This window comes from Hyaena hyaena, unplaced genomic scaffold (genome assembly GCF_003009895.1).
Source record: "Hyaena hyaena isolate Hyena2069 unplaced genomic scaffold, ASM300989v1 scaffold_1108, whole genome shotgun sequence".
NCBI lineage: Eukaryota > Metazoa > Chordata > Mammalia > Carnivora > Hyaenidae > Hyaena > Hyaena hyaena.
This window is the reverse complement of record NW_024081742.1, coordinates 296,809-313,883: the sequence shown is the minus strand read 5'-3', so window position 1 is coordinate 313,883 and position 17,075 is coordinate 296,809. Positions and strand designations below refer to the sequence as shown.

The 17,075-nt window shown below is 36.8% G+C and overlaps 1 long non-coding RNA gene and 1 pseudogene across 1 annotated transcript in view; both read left to right on the top strand.

Moving 5' to 3' along the window:
- Positions 1 to 13,575, top strand: part of LOC120224121 — a 122,502-nt gene extending 108,927 nt beyond the window's left edge. Inside the window, exon 3 of the long non-coding RNA XR_005526467.1 lies at positions 13,418 to 13,575. This is a non-coding gene — a long non-coding RNA (uncharacterized LOC120224121). The remainder of the gene's footprint in view (positions 1 to 13,417) is intronic.
- A 952-nt stretch (positions 13,576 to 14,527) lies between these two features.
- On the top strand, positions 14,528 to 15,001 carry LOC120224119 (annotated as a pseudogene).
- Positions 15,002 to 17,075: the final 2,074 nt, after the last annotated feature.

The following is a 17,075-nucleotide window of genomic DNA, read 5'->3' as shown; positions in this document are numbered from 1 at the left end:
GAAAATACAAATCAAAACCACAATGAGATACCACCTCACACCTGTCAGATGGCTAAAATTAACAACTCAGGAAACAACAGATGTTGGCGAGGATGAGGAGAAAGAGGATCTCTTTTGCACTGCTGGTGAGAATGCAAACTGGTGCAGCTACTCTGGAAAAAAGTATGAAGTTTCCTCAAAAGTTAAAAATAGAACTATCCTATGACCCAGCAATTGCACTACTAGGTATTTATCCAAAAAATAGAAAAAAATGCTGATTTGAAAGGACACATGCACCCCAATGTTTATAGCAGCAACATCAACGATAGCCAAAGTATGGAAAGGGCCCAAATGTCCACTGACTGGTGAATGGATAAAGATGTGCTATATATACAATAGAATATTACTTGGTGATCAAAAAGAATGAAATCTTGCTATTTGCAACAACATAGATGGAACTAGAATGTATTACGTTAAGCAAAATTAGAAAAAGACAAATATCATATGCTTTCACTCATATGTGTAATTTAAGAAACAAAACAGATGAATATAGGGAAGGAGAAGAAAAATAAGATAAAAACAGAGAGGGAGCAAACCATAAGGGAGTCTTAAATACAGAGACAAACTGAGGGTTGCTGGAGGGGTGGTGGGTGGGGGAATGGGCTAAAAATGGGTGATAGGCATTAAGGAGAGCACTTATTGGGATGAGCACAGGGTGTTATGTATAAATGATGAATCACTAAACTCTCCTGAAACAATTATTACACTATATGTTAACTAACTTGGATTTATATTTAAAAATAAATGAATGAGGGGTGCCTGGGTGGGTCAGTCAGTTAAATGGCCGACTTCAGCTCAGGTCATGATCTCACAGTTCATGAGTTCAAGCCCCATGTTGGCCCTGTGCTGACAGCTCAGAGCCTAAAGCCTGCTTCAGATTCTGTGTCTCCGTCTCTCTCTGCCCTCCCCCAATTCTCAAAAATAAATTAAAAAAACACATCTTAAAAAAATGAATGAATGAATAAAAGGATAAAAATTTGAAGACTTTCTATAGTAAAGCTTCTGTGTGCAGAGTCAGCTTATAACCCTCCCTAACCCCAGGGCAAGACAGTGAGACTTTCCTTTCCCACAAGTACCAATCTGCCCTTTAGTTACTTTTTCTCACCTTCAGTGCCACTAGTGATGCTCTTTTAACATAATTTTCTCCAAAGAAGATGTTAAAGTGGGACATCATGGAACCTTCCATAGGATGCTATTATGTAGGGATGATGGTCTCTGGCCATGCTGGCAGTCAAAACTCAGTGCAGGGGTATGACATCCCAGGCAGGAAACCACACTTGTCAAAGGACCAGCCACTAATGATTAATCCAGATTTGCTTTTGGCACCACAAGAATCCCCTTCTGGTCTTATTTTGTGTGCAGCCCAGAGGAGCTTGATTTTTTCTGTGGAAAATCTAGTGATTGAATTTTATTCCAGGCTAATCAGTAACTGATTAAACTCTTTTCTTTCATTTGTGCAAGTGTTCATCATCACTAAGTTTCATCCTGAACTAATGTGCCCACATTAATATTTTAATATTTAGACCCAGTACCTATTCAATAGGTTTGTCATCTTGAAAATTATATTTACAAAACTCTGTAATTCATTAGCTCATCTTTTGGAAAGATACACACTTTCAACTTTAAAAAAAAAAATTTCCTGGCCTAATACCTGATTTTCAAAAGTGAAGCTATCTAGTGAATATCATTGACAAATTTTTCAGCTTACTTAACAATATTGTAAGCATTTATGTTTATGACTACCCATTCTAATAACAATTCAATATGATTGTCCTGATGCCATACCAATTATTAAATTGCAACCAGGCATAATAGTTCATGTTAAATATTGTTTATGATTGATTGATTTGAATATTTGCTTCCATTTAGTATGAAATTGAATAAAAGTATATATATCAAAGGTAATAAAGAAAAATTAGAAATGTTTTGAATATATGCATAAATATCAGTATTCTCATTTTTCAAAAAGAAAAAAGCAAACACATTAAAATAAATTTTAATGCCCTTAAGCATGACCTTTAGAGTCAAACTGGTCTCCCTAGCTGTGCTAAGTATTAACTGTTGTCCCCAGGCCCTCATAAAACCTCAATTTTTCTTATCTGATAACAGGAGAAAATGTAACAGTTATAAAGCAGTTAGCACAATGCTCAACACATCATTATAGTAATAATTGATAGTTATTCCACGTTGTTTATACTTACATTTTTATTTTTCAAAGTAGATAAGATCAAAAAAGTTTGTCACACTATTGGAACTTGTGAAAAGCCAAATCATAAAGAGCAAAATCTCTCCCTTGGGTTTGGACTGAGGAATATTATACCACAGAAATCAAGAGATTTAATCAAAATAAGTTTGTGGGAATATAAACTGTTTAAGATAGTAGAATTAAACTTCAAACTTACCAGGCCCCCAAAGGAGCTCCTCTCCTCTGCTCATCCCTCCTTGCTCCACTCAGCTTTCCTCACTTCAGTCAACCTTCCAGGTGCTCAGAGTAAAAACATCTGAGTTATCCTTGACTCCTCTTTTTTCTTTCACATGCCGGATCCAATTCAGCTACAGATCCTGACAGCTCTCCCTTCAAGATACTTGACTGTCTCCACATCCTCTGCTATTTCACCCTGGCCTAATCTGGAACATTAAAAAAGTCAAGTCTCATTTTGATTTGCATCTCTGTAAATATAAATAAGTATTAAGATGTCCATTATTACTTTTTCTAGTTTCCATTTTGTATTTTGAGCATAATCTTTAAAAAAATTCTCTATATTTTATTTTATTTATTTTTTCTTTTTTTAACAAATAGTTTATTGTCAAATTAGTTTCCACATTACACTCAGTGCTCATCCCCACAAGTGTCCTCCTCCATGCCCATCCCCCCCTCCCCCCCACATCTATCAGTCCTCAGTTTTTGTCAGCATTCAAGAGTCTCTCATGGTTTGCCTCTCTCCCTTTCCCCCACCATTTCCCCCCTTCTTCTCCCCCTTGGTCCTCCGTCAAGTTCCTCCTAATCCTCCTATACGTGCAAACATATGATATTTGTCCTTCTCTGCCTGACTTATTTCGCTCAGCATGACACCCTCAAGGTCCATCCATGTTGCGACACATGGCCAGATTTCATTGTTTCTCATTGCCATGTAGTATTCCATGGTATAGATTCTCTATAAGTATTTTAAAATAAAAACCTCAAAATGAAGACTACTGATTATTTTGTGATATAGCCTCTGCTCTTCATAAACAATACAATCAAAACATCACAAAATTCTTACTGAAATAAGTCATACAATAAAAATGTAGTAATTACAAACCTCTAAGTTATCATTTACTCATCAGTCTTTAATTATCGGTACAAGCTGTATTGAATCAAACTAACATTTCTTCTACCATTAACTGTGGAGTGATCCTTATGCTACAGTATCATTTCTATATCTTTTTTGTTTTTGTTTTTGCTTGCTTTTCTTCTGTTGGAGAACTATTAGGACCATGAAAATGAAAAGCCAAAGAGAAGGAAGAAGACATGTGTTACTTAGCCTTTCACACTGATCTTCACTAACCCATGTTTTCATGAGCACCAGATTCACCAAGTTTTCAAAGAGAAACAGCAAGTGTTTGATGATGAAGGAAGTTTGGATTTAATTTTCACTTTGAGACACATGGATACTATTCCCTGAAAAAACATTGGCATTCTGAGGATGTTCAAGCACTCTTTCTCCAGAAGCTACCAATAGCCCCAAATGCACTGGAGGCTCTGGTGGCTCTGAGAGCTGTCAAAGCAAAGATGTTAGAAACCAGGTGCCTTCTTTTTTCATCCTTTGAGATCAGACAAAGGTGTTGGTGGACTTTCCTGCCACCAAATCCTTAGAGCAGCAACTTGCACACAGAATGTGCTCTTGCAGAAAAATGATTCAAATTATATTGGGCAAAAGAACAGCAGTAATAAGAAAGATAACTGCTCCTGCAGTTTACTGAGCACTTTCCATGTACTAAGGACTGTTTTAGTCACATCTCATATGTTATTTCATTTCCTTTCTGGAATATAAACAAGCAGACAATTGTGGGCCATCCTTAGAGGAAGGGCTTCAGTGAAGCAGAGTTACGAAGAACACCCTAAATCTTCAAGGCAGTTCAAAATTACCTCACAGACAAATATTTTTAAAACGTTAAGGTAGGAGTGTTTGAAGCACAGTGAATTCTATGTAGGAAATCCTTTCACTAATCTGTCATAGCAGTCCTTTGAATAAACACTGAGTCGAAGACACTCTGTAGGTATGACCTGGAAGTAGCAACTTGTCAGCATCACTAAAATTGTTTCTTAACCATTCTTAAGTATTTATTTTGCATCAAACATTTCAGATGTACTGGATTTTTTTTCCCCAGAATTATTTAATACGTGTCCTTCTCCATTTCTTACATGTGTATTTTGATTTTTTTGATCAAGAAAAACTTTTTCTGGGTAATTCTTCCTCCACTGTAATGACCAAAATTTTACTACTTTCCCCCTAGAACTGGAACAATGACTAACGTACTAGCAGATGTTTCTAATTCAGAATGTCTTATATTCTTTCCAGGGAAAGAAAAAGTTTAAACTTAGGTAACTGCTCTTTATCACTGAACCAGGTGATAGGAGAAAAATATCACCCTCACAAAGTACCACTTCTTCATCTTTCCTTCTTTATTCTGCAGATTTTCTCAGTTCAGTCCTGGATGTGGCATCTACTAATAGACAGTTCACATCATGGCTGTTGCCCAATCCTTCCTCCCAAGGTCTAAGTAGACTAAACCACAAACTTGAACTTAAATAAGAAATCTAAAATGTAAGTATCATATTCTGTGTTGGGCATTTGATGATTCTGGCAGCCTTTTATTGCCTTCTTTTGGTTGTAGCGCCCAGCATGTGTTTCAGTTAACCACCCATCACCCTTCTAAGGATCTCATTTGCTTTAGAGAAGTAGCTCACTGAGTGGCACATGTGGCTCAGGCCTTAACTAATTAGCATTACGCTGATTCACTAGTGGTTCAGAGAGACAGTAGCATGACCTAATTTAGTGTAAGTAGAATGAAGGCTATGACTTTAAACTTTTTTTTAATGTTTGTTTATTTTTGAGAGACAGAGAGAACGAGCAGGGAAGGGGCAGAGAGAGACGGAGGCACAGAATTTGAAGCAGGCTCCAGGCTCTGAGCTGTCAGCACAGAGCCCGATGTGGGGCTCAAACTCACAAAGTCAGATACTTAACTGACTGAGCCACCCAGGTACCCCAAAATGAAGCTAAAGCCAAAGGCTGAGGAAATAGGACACAAGCAGTACATTAATGAGGAAGCATGCAGCCTGAGAGCTGCTGGAACCATTTGGAATGACCAGAATGAATCTCCTGAAAGTGGAGGTGAGATTTTCAGGGGTTGTTTATTACATAGATTATCCCAATAAAAACCTAAGTAATACACTATAAAAGGTAATAGATCAGGTTTCAGATAATTGAAGCATATCCTTCTGACTTACCCTCATATTAGAATATTACCAGAAAAATGTAAGATAAATCAAGACAGGATGATAACATTTTTAATGCTAGAAGAAACAAGTTCTCTTTCTGCTAAGGTGAATTTGAACCTGATACTAGTGGTCATCTTCCCTGGCACAAAGAGGAGCTTGTTGCGGGATGGAGCTCATCAGAAATAAAGAGTAATGAAAGGCAGGTAGAATTAGAGACAGAAAAAGAGAACAAAAAAGCAAAAAGGCAGAGGGGAAAGTGCAAGTGCAAGAGAAAGAGGAGCAAGTGAGCAAAGAAAACAGAGAACGAAATGAATTAGAGGATTCAGTTTTGTATAGATAAAAAATTTAACTTTTGCACACATAGGTTACATTGATCCTGTGGCTGGCATTTTTCAAATATGAAATACAGATATAGAAATTATGAGTTTACTTATTGAGCAGTTAATCAGTGCCAAACACTGTTAAATGTTCTCATTAAAAGCCTATAAGTCATTTGTAACCATAGGAGATTGTTACAGTGAAAAAAGTTTAACATGTGAAAAATATAAAATGTGATGTGTAAGAGCCATCATACAGAGAAAGAGAGTAAATGCTTTGGGAACACAAAAGAAAGATCAATTCTGTGGATAAATGAAGGTGGGTAAGTGTATAGAAAAATAGTTCACATAAGATGTAGCTAAAAACTAAAGGATACATTGCAATTGCGTAAAGGTAAATAAATTAGGAATGAAGCTAAGTAGAAAGCTTGCATTGGTATCAGAGATTTTAACATTCATGTATGCTATTAATACACCTCACTGATTTTCTTCAATGTTTCCTTTGTTGTTAAAGTTTTAAATCTTGCTAAACATTCAAAGTTGACCTGTGTGGGTATGTCATATTAGAAAGCTTCAGCCAGAGGAGATTACACCACCAATTTTATGGAATGACTCAAACGGCAGCTGAATGACTCCTGCTTCTCTTTCCTTTTCCAAATACTTCCTTGTTGTGTCTAAAATGTTTCATTCCCTTTTGTCACCTTGCGTGAAATCAATCCAATTAGAGATTAATTTGAATGAGTATGTTTATTTTTTTTAAATTTTTTTAACATTTATTTTTTCAAGACAGAGAAGGAGTGAGGGAGGGGCAGAGAGAGAGGGAGACACAGAAACCAAAGCAGGCTCTAGGCTCTGAGTTGTCAGCACAAAGCCTGACATGGGGCTCGAACTCATGAACCATCATGAGATCATGACCTGAGCCGAAGTCGGACGCTTAACTGACTGAGCCACCCAGGCACTCCAACAAGTTCATCTTTCAAAATGAAAAGATAAAGGTGTTGGGGCTCAGGGGAGGGGTTATCATAATCTATGCCTTAGTATTAGTTTAAACACTTTGCTTCTGTCTAGCCAGGCCTTACAGTGTGCAAGAGACAAATCCAGTGCAGATGGCAGTGTTTTGGAATGGTCAGCACTATGCATTTTCTTACAGTCGGAAAGATCTGGTTTGAATCTTGTCTCTACTACTTTACTAGCTATGAGCTGGAGAAAACTATTTAATGTTCAAGGTGTCTCAGTGGTTTCATCGATAAATAAGAGAAATGTGTTTATCTGCTATTGTTTTTTAATGTACACATATTGACTGGCACAATGTCCAGAGCCTGGTTATGCAACCAATAGATGGTGGCTATTAATACTAGGATGGAGAAAAAGAGGTACTTTTGTAGCAAGAACAATGAGATCCTGGATGAATGTAAGAAAAGAAAGGCATACTTTGTGTTTTCGATATGCTTGCCTAAGATAACATGATCAATAGTGGTGGAGTTGAGGTGCAAATATATGATCATGTGTCCAATGTTTTTTATGATAAAAGATCATATACCGTGCATTAATATTGCATCAACATCTGTTCTCTTCCAATGATCCTTTCTGGATTTTTGTTGTAACTGGCTGCAACTTTTCTTCGTATGACTAGTCCTTACAGAGGTAGGAAATATGGATGCTTAAGGGAAATGGGAGTGTCCAAAACAAAGATGAATATTTAAAATTTCTAGGCTACTTTGCAAAGCCATATCCTATTTTTTCATTCAAATATAATTAAGTACAATTAAGTACGTTATATTAGTTTCAGGTGTCCAATATGACGATTCAATGATTCTATACTTTGCTCAGTACTCATCACTGTAAGTGTGCTCTTAATTCCCTTCACCTATTTCACCCACTCACTCACCCACCTCCCCCGTGGCCACTACCAGTTTGTTCTCTATATTTGAATGTGGTTTTTTTCCTTTTTCTTTCTTTGTTCCTTTGTTTTACTTTTGCTTAAATTCCACATATGAATGAGATTATATGGTATTTGTCTGTCTTTTAGCAGATCCTCTAGATCCATCCATGTGGTTGCAAATGGCAAGATTTCATTCTTTTTATGGTTTAATAATATTTCATTGTATGTATAAATACCACACCTTTTTTTATCCATTCATCTATCAATGAACACTTGTTGGATTGGTTCCATATTTTGAAAATTCAATTTTGGCAATGCTACAATAAACACACGGGTGCATATATATTTTTGAATTAGTGTTTTGTAGTATTCTTTGGGTAAATTCCAAGTAATGGAATTATTGGGTCATATGGCAGTTCCATTTTTAATTTTTTGAGGAACCTCCATACTGTTTTCCACAGTGGCTACATCAGTTTGCATTCCCACCAACAGTGCATGAAATTCCTTTTTTCTCTACATCCTTGTCAACACTTGCTATTTTATTTTTGTTTTTTATTTTAGTCATTCTAACAGGTGTGAGGTGTTATTTCATTGTGGCTTTGATTTGCATTTCCCTGATGAAGAGTGATGTTGAGCACATTTTCATGTGTCTGTTGCCCATCTGTATGTGTTCTTTGGAAAAATATCTATTCAGGTCCTCTGACCATTTTTTAATTGGATTGTTTGCCTTTTTTAGTGTAGAGTTGTATATGTTCTTTATATATTTTGAATACTAACCCTTTATCAGATACATAATTTGCAAATATCTTCTCTCCCATTCAGTAGGTTGTCTTTTTGTCTTATGGACAGTTTCTTTTGTTGTGCAAAAGCTTTTTATTTTAGTATAGTCCTAATAGTTTAATTGTTTTTGTTTCCTTTGCCAAAGGAGATATATCTATAAAAATGTTTCTATAGTTCATGTCAAAATGATTGCTGCCTATGTTTTCTTCCAGGAATTTTATTGTTTCAAGTCTCACATTAATGTCTTCACTCCATTTTGAGTTTATTTTTGTGTATGGTGTAAGAAAGTGGTTCAGTTTCATTCTTTTGCATGTAGCTGTCCAGTTTTCCCTATACCATTTGTTGAAGAGACTGTTCACATATTCTTGCCTCCTTTGTCAAACATTAATTTACCATAAAAGTGTGGGTTTATTTCTGGGCTCTCTATTCTGTTCCATAGACAATGTATCTATTGCTGTGCCAGTACTATACTGTTTTGATTATTACAGCTTTGTGGTATGTATCTAACAAACGTAGATGAAAAAATCCTTAACAAAATGTTAGCAAGAGGAATCTGACAATTCATTAAAAAATATTTCATCATGATTAAGTGGGATTTATTGCAGGGATGAAAGGGTGGTTCAATATTCACAAATTAATCAATATGATACATTATACTAACAATAGAAAGGGTAAATGCCATATGATCATTTCAATAGACACAGAAAAATCACCTGACAAAGTACAACATCCATTCATGATAAACACTCTCAACAAAGTAGGTTTATAGAGAACATATCTCAATATAATAAGGGCCATAAATGAAAACCCACAGCTAACATAAAACCAATGATGAAAAACTGAGAGCTTTTCCTCTAAGATCAGGAATGAGAAAAGAATGTCCACTCTCATCACTTTTATTCAACATAGTACTAGAAGTTTTAGCCACAGCAGTTGGAAAAGTAAAAGAAATAAAAGGCATCTAAACTGTTAAGAAAGAAGTAAAGCTTTTCACTATTTGCAGATGACATAATACTATATATTGAAACTCTTACAAGGTCCACCAAAATACCAGAACTATTAAGTGAATTTAGTAGATTCTCGGGATACGAAATTGAAACACAGAAATCTGCTGCATTTCTATACACTAATAATGAAATAGCAGAAGGAGAAATGAAGAAAATATTCCCATTTACAGCTGCACCACAAAGAATAAAATATCTGGGAATAAATTTAACAAGTTGGTGAAAGACTTATACTTTGAAAGTCATGAAACACTGATGAAAGAATTTGAAGATGACACACACACAAGAAGTAAAGATATTCAATGTTCATGATTGCAAGAACCAATACTGTCAAAATGTCCATATTTCCCAAAGCAATCTACAGATTTAATGTAATTCTTATCAAAATACCAACAGTGTTTTTCACAGAACTAGAACAAATAATCATAAAATTTATAGGGAACACCAAGAGACCTCAAGTAGTCAAAGCAATCTTGAAAAAAGAAGAACAAAACTGGAGGCATTACCAGATCCTATTTTGAAAGCACTTTATGTCTCACACTTAAAAAATTCCCCTTTTAAAATACATGCACATTGAGTACAAACTGGGCCAGAGGTGTTTTTTATTTCGGTTTGTTTGTTTGTTTTTGCTTGTTATCAGCATGTTAACCTTTCCCACCTGTCCATTTCAAAAGGACAGTGGGGCTTGTCCATGTTGTGAGTGTGTTGAACTCCTCCACAGGCCGACCGCTGTGCTCAGAGACAAAATAGCGATGTTCTTCAGATTCCTTCATGCTGGTTAGATGAAACTCAAAGCCACACCCTTGAAGAGTGATAGAGTTAAATTGCATTTAACTTTGTTTCCTCCCCTCTCCAAAATCTGGCTAATATAGTTAATTGACAGAAACAACTGTACTTAGATATATAATTAGATATATAATTAGATATATAATTAGATATAAATAGATATATAATTAGATATATATCTAATTAGAAATATTTCTAATTAGATATATAAACTGCAAACCTCAAGGCCATCTCTCTCTTGCCAGTGGTTGTCCCTTGATAGCAAAGTAATTACCATATCAACAGCATTCACTCAATATCACCACTGAGGATTTCTCCCACAAAGCCTGCTGGAGAAAAGTGCCAGGCCACAAGGAAGTTTAATAAAACCATTTCTGCCTTCACTCTGACTTTGTAGAAGTGTCAATGCCCATGTTGTCTAGTCTACTCCATCTCTGAAGGGCATGGGTTTGTTTGTTTCTGCTTTTCCGTTTCAGTGTATAACAGTATACTACAATGCAGTTGTTTATGGGACTAGTGACATCACGGTTTTAAACCTTATACTTCTCTCTTGAATAGGAAATATTCAAATATTATTTTGTGCATATGACAGGGTTGGTCTCTGCCCTGACACCACCACATGGAATTATTTTTGGCTCTTCAGGCTCCCTCTTGCCCTCAGACCTTGCTCATACTGAGCTGCTGGGAACCCAGTCCACTGCTCCTCAACTTGTTTCATGAGTCTAACCCCTGTTCACCATCCAGGCACCAGTTCAGTTAAGCCTTCCCTAATGTCTCAGTTCTGAGTTAAGTGGCATGCAATTGTGTACACTCCTCACATTACATTTCAATTGCTTCTTTACTTAGTGGAATTTCCCAATAGACTGAGTTTCCTGAGATCAGAAACACTGTTTTGTTTATAAGAATGCCTTTAGCAGCTGGGAGGAATACTGCTGCTTTTCAGTAAATATTTGTTGTAGTATATTTAATTTTTTGTTCATAGTTCTGCTTTTCTTTCTGTGCTATGGTAAGCATTTGCTCACTTCTCCAATTAACTTTGGTTAACTTTGATGGCTGTGTGGTTTGCTTTAACAAATGGGATGTGAGCAGATATGACATATAGCACATCTTGGCAGAAGCTTTAGAAGCACTAGCATGATTTGATACTCCTCTTTTTCCTGCCTTCCACAGATAGAAAAGCATCTTTCAAATAGTGGCTACTCCAAAATTCAACTTAGTAAATTTGAAGATCTTACTTGGCTTTGTGTAGGGATTCATGAATCAGACAGCATCCCATGTACAATGTGGAGGAGAATTCCAAGGAATTGTACAAAAAGAAAGGTTTTTATAGGAAGGAGAGTAAGGCAACAAAGTTATTATGTATATATAAAAAAAAGGATTGTTTCAGGCAAAGCCAGTAGTAAAAGGTCTTATTGTGCAGATTGTCTCAATTTCCTTTGGAGGATGCAGAGGACCCATGTGGCCAATTACTTCATTGGGGCTGATCAGAAAATTCCAAACTGGTTAAAACTACATCTCTGGACAAGATTGAAACTACAATTAGATTAGGGATTAAGCCCCCATTTGGAGACAACCTAAATGATACCATTTGGATCTATGGCTTTCTTTGTAATATCTCAGTCTGTATTCAAAGAGAGAAGATGCATGAAACAAGCCAAGCCCAAAAGAGACCAGTAGAGAGCCCACTAACATGGGTGACAAATGACAGTTGTTGTAAATTGGTAAGATTTGGAGATTGCTGTTACCACATGAAAGTTGATTAATAAAGAAATTGATACCTAGAAGCAAAGGAATTACTATAACAACAATAAAATAAAATATGTGGTATTTGCACCATGCCTGCTATGGGAGCCCAAATTTTGAAGAAGGCTAGTGAAAATTTTGGTAAAACTATCACCTGAGATAACTTGAAAGGCAGAAAATGTACCTATAAACTTGTGACTTTGGCAAAGACTTTCTAAGACAGAATGTAGTTGGCCCCAAATTGCTTATCTGGCATTATCAGCAAGAGATGAGCTAAGAAAAGAATTGGCCTTTTTTCCAAGTAAGAATGGAAGAGAAAAGGAGCATCCAGAAATCCAGAGACAGAATTGAAAGATGCAACAGTTTCTCGTCTCCAACCAGTAAACTGTTTGCAAATTAAGTCAAAACCTTAGTGCAAAGACCAACTCAAGGGCATGCAAAGTTGTTTCTTAGTTGTGTGTGCATTTTCTTACATGGAATAATTTGAATTATTTTTAGTGAATTGAAAGCATATTAGAAGTTTAGCAACTTGAGCAAATTCTGAATATGAAAATACCATACTAACACGTAGGCTATTTTAAGGATGATTTCAAAGAAACTTTAAAGTGGATAAATGGAAGAAAAGCAATTTGTATTATCTATTCTCTTTTAGAAGCCCGTTATAAATATTAGAAGATATGAGCAGTCAGCAAAATTAACATTATAACATGCCTATAAATTTTTTTGTCATCCTTCATAATATGAAGAGCCACTATTTTCATTCTATTAAGTAAAAGTACACCCAATTAAAACTATTACTACTACTACTACTACTACTACTACTAGTCAAACTTGAGAGCAAAGACCAAATCAAGACTATTGTCACCATACAATTTGTTAAGATCCCAAGTAAGTCATTTCACTTATACAAAATGGTTCAGGAAAAGAGACCATAGATTTGGCCCAATGAAAGTCTAAAGAATTCAAATTATCTGTAATTAAGCCTAAAGGAATGTTTTATAATTTTGGATCTTGCTATTGGCAGGAGGCATTAATAGTAAACAAAGATATAAGAGAAACCAACAGTGACCCCTGGGTGGCTCAGTCAAATTAAGCTCTTGAATTCAGCTCAGGTCATGATCTTGCAGTCATGAGATCAAACCCCACGTGGGGCTCTGTGCTGGGCATAGAGACTGCTTGAGATTCTCCCTCTCCCTTTGCCCCTCTCCTGCTCTCTCTCACTCTCTCTCTCTCCCTCTCTCTAAGACAGAAAGAAAGAAAATGAAAAAAAGAAACAATATTTTTTAAAGAGTTGTAGTGCCCAAACTGCCACCAGACTGAATTAAAGGGAGGTGATTGTTTGAACAATAAAACTATTCTCAAGCCCTCAACTTTCTCTGGGCAGGCTGAGGAAGCTGTTCAATAGCCAAGGAGGCATTTTTTCCTGAAGAGGATAGTGGAAAAGAAAGGACCTCCTAGAAGATGAAGTCAAGAGTCACAAAGGACAATAGACTATGAACATACCTCCAGGAAACAAAACTGAAGATTAAGTTTTCTACACTAACTCAGGTTAGTAGACCTTACAACAATTCCTCATTGAGATCTCAGAATTGCTATGAATCAGTGATTGCTGGTTCTCCCCCTTTCCTCTTATTCTAAATAAGAGTGTTTATCATGGGTTCCACATTTTATGATGGATATGTGGGGTACAAATAACAAATCTTTTAATTTATAGGACTTTAGCTCAAGAGAAGCTATATTTGAGCACAATATATATTGTAAGAGCTTGGGTTTCAAGGTAGATGTTTTGATGTTTTTAGAGTATTGTTAGAACGGGGTGACTATGTTTGTTTAAGGAATGGAGTGAACATTTGTGAACAATGGCAGGCTGTATCAGATTGCATTATTTCACAGATATTCATTCCCTCCATACCCTTGCCATGCTCTGTGAACACAGTCTACTTTCCTGCCCACTGACTTTAGCCTAGGTCATATTACTTTCTTTAGCCAAAAAAATATCTCAGTAGAAGTTTTAAATGTGTTTACATATTTTGTATGGCTTGGTACCCAGTCTCTTGATTTTTTTTCCTTCCAAAATGAGAGTAGTATGTCCCAGGTACAGGCTTACTCTTTCATTTCATTCTGGAATGGAATGAAAATATATGTTTCATGGAGACCAGAAGTTTTGAGAAAAAAGAACTATTGACCCAGAATCCCACGCCCTTGAAAATATCCTTCAGAAATGAAGGGGAAATCAAGGGGCGCCTGGGTGGCTCAGTTGGTTAAGTGTCTCACTTCAGCTCAGGTCATGATCTCACAGTTTGTGAGTTCAGGCCCCAGCTGGGGCTCTGTGCTGACAGCTCAGAGCCTGGAGCCTGCTTTGGATTCTGCATCACCCTCACTTTCTGCCCCTCCCCCATTTGTATTCTGTCTCTCTCTCAAGAAAATAAACATAAAAAAAAAAGATTTAAAAATCCTCATACGTGTGAAATAAGTAATAAACTCATGGTAATAAATGATTCTTGTATTAAAAAATTGGTTCAGTAGAGACTGGATTTGGACACATACAGACTGGGTTAAATACGGAAGCTTAGGCCTCCTTGGGTTGAGGCCCTCACTTCATCCAGGACTAACAGTAAGCGGGCTCCGTACCTGCCCACACAAAGCTTCTGTCTTGGAGCTCGCCTGCATCTACTCAGCCCTGCAGCATGATGAGGTGACTCACAGAGGAAAAGATCAGTGGCCTCATTAAATCAGCTGGTGTATGTAGAATCTTTCTGAAGGGCTTGTTTACAAATGATCTGGCAAATGTCAACATCGGGAGCCTCCTCTGCACCTTAGGGGCTGATGGCCCATAGTTGGTGCTGTCCCAGCAGGAGGTCCTGCCCCCTTTACCACTGTGGCCCCTGCTGAGCAGAAGGAGGTGGAAGCAAAGAAAGAAGAATCCGTGGAATCTGGTGATGACACAAGCTTTGGTCTTTCTGATTGAACCTCTTCTGAACCTGTTCAGTAAAAAGCTGAACTCTTAAAAAAAAAAAAAAGGAAGTCTGCAGGGGATCTTTACAATTTCATTGGGGAGTTCCACTTAAAAGGAGTTTGATCTTACAGGTGGGCAAGATTCATTTAAGTTCTCAGAGCAAGTACAAAGATGCGCATGTGGGAAGCAGTCAAGAGAGTACAGCAGTTTCTTAAGGACACTATGTTACTGAGAGGCTCAGTACTATAGGAAATACAAGTTATGTGCCATATTTTTACTTGAAAACTTCTCCATGCTTCCCAGACAATAATATTGCAAATGAAGACCATGGCGGCACAAATAAGATGAAAGTAGGCAGACCTGTCAGGATCACAAGGGCCTCTAGCTTGTTTGGCATCTTTTGCCAGCTGGGTGGGTACTACAGCCAAGACAAGCATCACTAGGATATAAAGGCTTATGCTGACTTGAAAAGTATAAATAAGTTCTGGTTGAGAAGTACCCATCCGTGAAATCCGCATTAAATGGAATTGGAGAAAGTCTTTGTTGTATTTGAAAAGGTAATGAGGGCATAGGTGCTAGTATTTGGTTTTGGAGAGGGCATAGTCAAGAGATTCCCTATGCCAATTGATTTCAACTTTTTTGATTATAGTCTGCAGCAAGAAATACATCTTAGACTGTAATCTATACACACATTTGTAACTATGTCCATATTGATATGTTAAGTATACAAATTGTTGCAAAACAATCCATACTTTATCTGGATAAGAGTAGATTGTGTTTACCGTTTACTGTAACTGTGATGTCAGAAACTATAAATTTCCTTATTGTCATTGCTTTTGTCTCCCCCTTAGTCTTTGGGTTTTCATAGAGACTCTTCAAATAACATCTGAGGCTTATCGTTCCCTTAGCTTTAATCCTCTGATATTATACAGGAGCCCTAACTGATGTGGTGCAAGGTGTAGGGTGAGGGAAAGTATTCTGTAGGCCTATGAGTAGGCCTCAGTCTTTAAGGGACTCTAAGCTCGGTATTTCCCATCCCTCAGGCCGGTTAAGCTTTCGTAAAACCCCAATGGGCTAGGCCGTGGTAAAATAATTTCCCTTATGGGTAGACCTTCCTAAGAACATATTTTAACATGGTTACTTTAACCCAACCCCTGCCAGAAGCACTAGCAGGTTTGTCTTCCATCTTCACAGTGAGAATACGATAGGAGCCCTGGAGGTAAAAATAGAAATGGGAGAGATCCATTAAAACTGGGCCCCCTTGGAGTTTTTAACTTTTAAGCTAGTCTACATTGAGATACTTAGTAATTCATCAGTTACAGTTCAAAGTGTCCCTACAGAAACCAGCTCCAGCAACTGGCTACTTCTCTTAGGCTTATATTCCTGGTAAACTGCAATCCTCTGTATCTTCCTGTGGGTCTCTGTTTTGTGAGGCAGCAAATTTGTCCATTGACCTCAGTTCTCTGATGACTTTAAGTTTCAGCTTTTTTCTTGTCCCGAGGTTCAGAGTGACAACTTCCATGCACTTTCAATACTTTATTTTGTGCAATTTGATTCTTATTTTAAAAATTTCTGGTTACAACCCACCAAACTGGGTTAGTTTGGTGACTATACGAGTATTAAAAGAAAACACAATTGGATTATTCTATAACCTGAAAGTAGGGAAGCTGTGACTCCAGAAGCAATAAAAATGATAAATTTGATGTGATAAAAATTAGAAATGTAAATATAAACCCAGCTAAATTAAAAAAGACCAAATGACTGGCTAGGAAAAAGTATATGTTATACACAAATGGTTCATCTCTTTACTATATATAAAAGCTTCTAAAACTGAAGAAAGACAACCCGATAAAAAAAAATAGGCTAGAAATATTAACAGAATTCATAGGAAAGGGAAATGCAAATGGCTGTTAAACATAAAAGTTTTCAACTACATTCATAATAGAAGTGCAATTTAAAACTTCACTGAGTTACTCTTTCTTTTTTTGCTTTTTAATGTTTATTTATTTATTTTTGAGAGAACACAAATGGGGGAGGGGCAGAGAGAAAGAGAGAGAGAGAACATAAGTGGGGGAGAGGCACAGAG